At 57.3% G+C, this 2,641-nt stretch overlaps 1 protein-coding gene across 1 annotated transcript in view; it reads left to right on the top strand.

Annotated features, from left to right (window-relative positions):
* CELSR1 (cadherin, EGF LAG seven-pass G-type receptor 1) overlaps positions 1-2,641 on the top strand; it is a 109,059-nt gene that overhangs the window by 82,662 nt on the left and 23,756 nt on the right. The window lies entirely within an intron of this gene.

Here is a 2,641-nt window from a genome sequence, read left to right on the forward strand (position 1 = left end):
CAGGCCCCGGCAGCAGCGTCGGGTTCTGGGGCCTCCCACAGGTCGGTCAGCGGCACCGTCAGTCCTCGGGCAGCCCCAGCAATTGGGTAATGGCTTCCGGGCGCCAGAACCCACCTGCATTGTCAGTGGGATAACCGGGCTGCTGGCGACGCCTCTGAGTCTGAGACAGGTGTGAGGTGCGAGCAGGCCGACCCGCCCACCGGCGTCTCCTTTGTGTGCGGACACATGTCATTTCTATTGTTGCTCCGCGGGCTTCGGGTTTTGTTGGCAAAAACAGTGACGGGAGCCGGGCCGGTGTGGCTCCGTGGTTGCGCGTCACCCCGTGAACCAGGAGTTCCCTGGGTCGATTCCGGTCAAGGGCACCTGTCCCGCTGCGGGCTGGATCTCCAGGAGGGGGCGTGCAGGAGGCGGCCCTCCGTGTTTCCCTCTCATCCGAGTTTCTGTCTCTGTGTTCCTCTCCCTTCTGCTCTCTCTAAAGTCAATAAAAACATATTTAAAAAAAAAACAGCGAGGAGGGAGCAAGGGAAATGAACGCGGTGGCTCCATGTCTGTGGGCGAAAAGGAAACAGCGTATGAAAAGGTGACAGTGATCGTTAGCCGGCTGTCCCGGAGACGGGAAACCACGATGCGTTCCTGGTTGTATTATCCTTACGACCAGCTAACTGCTTTCTGCTTCCGTCGCGACTTCTTGGATCCGATCCGATCCGATCCGATCAGGGCACCGAGGGGTGAGATTCTGAATTGGCAGCAGGCGGCGTTTTCCCGGGAGTCGCTTTGATAACGTTCCCACATCCGCGCAGGCAGCGAAGGGCCCTGCAGGACGCAGACCTTGGGAATGGTCCGGGCTTGCTCTGCCGCCCACGCCAGTCAGCATCCTGTGCGCGATGGCCGAGAGGAATGTGCCTGGCAGGTGCGCTCCCCGCGGGCACTCGCACCCGCCCGGTCATCCGTGGCGTTGTGGTGGGAGGCTGTCCCCTCAGTCAGAGAGGGAGGAGAGTTAAAATCCCCCAATCTCGCCCAGCTGGTGTGGCTCAATGGTTGAGTGTCAGCCTATGTACCAGGAGGTCAGGGCACAGGCCCAGGTTGCGGGCTTAATCCCCAGTGTGGGGCGTGCAGGAGGCAGCCGATCCATGATCCTCTCTCATCATTGATGTTTCTATCTCTCTCCCTCTCCCTTCCTCTCTGACATCAATAAAGAAGAAATATATATTTTTAAGCCTGTGATCTTGATGATGGGCTCTGGCCGTTTCGCTCTGTAGATGTGGGGGCTGTGTCATCGGGTTGTGCAAGCTCAGAGTGGTCTCCCTGGAAAAGGGCCTGGTGGCATTTTGAACGTCCTCATCTCTGGGAATTCATTCTGCCTCGCAGTCGGCTTGGTCTCCTGGTGCTGTCGCGGTGCGGGGTTCCGCTCAGCGTCTGCACGATGCGTCTTCTCTGCCCCTTTCCCCTCAGCGCCCCGGCGCCCGTACGTTTCGCTGTGGGTCGTGTGAGGAGGGATCGGTGGCTTGAGGCTTGCTTTTCTTCTGTTCTGTGAGTTTATGGGATCCTCTTGACACGAGGTCACGACAGCGGCGGGTGTGTCTCTGCTCCACGGGGACGTGGGCAGCGATAGTTTGAGGTTCTAGAATCCCTGCACAGGGCTCTGCAGGGGCTCACACCCCGACGGAGACCGTTTCTGTCGAAAAGAAAGCTAACCATCCCTGACAACCGTCACCTCTGAGGAGTCATTTTTGTTTCTGTTTTTTTTACTCGATCCTTTTTTTTTTTTTAAAGGATGTGTTGATCTCAGAGAGGAAGGGAGAGGGAGAGGGAGAGGGAGAGGGAGAAACATCCATCAGCTGCCTCCCGCACGCCCCCCACTGGGGGATTGAGCCCACAACCCGGGCCTGTGCCCTGACGGGGAATCGAAGGGTGACCTCCTGGTTCAGGGGTCGATGCTCAACCACGGAGCCACGCCGGCCGGGCTTTCCACTCTGTTTCGCTCGAAGTTACATTTAAACGTGAGATCAGCGACAGTGTCATATCCTGACCTTTCTCGCGTGTATTAAACAGGGTGCTTGGGTCTAATACAGGGTGGGCAAACTTTTTGACTCGAGGGCCACAATGGGTTCTTAAACTGGACCGGAGGGCCGGAACAAAAGCATGGATGGAGTGTTTGTGTGAACTAATATAAATTCAAAGTAAACATCATTACATAAAAGGGTACGGTCTTTTTTTTTTTTTTTTAGTTTTATTCATTTCAAAGCCCGCGGGCCGTAGTTTGCCCACGGCTGGTCTAGTATCACCAAACGCAACGTTTACCTCCAAAGCGAAGAGGGCACGGCCCCGGGAGCCTGTTCCTCAGAGTCCCGTGGTCCCCTTACCTGTCCTCGCGCCTGCGTCTGGCAGTTCTGCTTTCTGGGTTCCCTGAGGTTCTGTCTTCAGTTTCCTGCTTCTCCTGGTTTTCGAGCGCACGGTCTTGTCTCCTGGGGGACGGGGTTATTCTTGGTTGAGTGCTGGGCCTCGGGTTGAAGACGTGGAGAGAATCTGACACTGGAACGGAGGAGGCGCTGTCGCCCGTTTGCTCTGAGAGGTTTTGTCCCCCGGGCCCAGCGCCTAGGCAGCTGTGCTCAGCTGGCCGCCGGGGGAGGCCCGCACGGCC

The sequence above is a fragment of the Myotis brandtii genome, unplaced genomic scaffold (assembly GCF_000412655.1).
Source record: "Myotis brandtii unplaced genomic scaffold, ASM41265v1 scaffold952, whole genome shotgun sequence".
Lineage (NCBI taxonomy): Eukaryota > Metazoa > Chordata > Mammalia > Chiroptera > Vespertilionidae > Myotis > Myotis brandtii.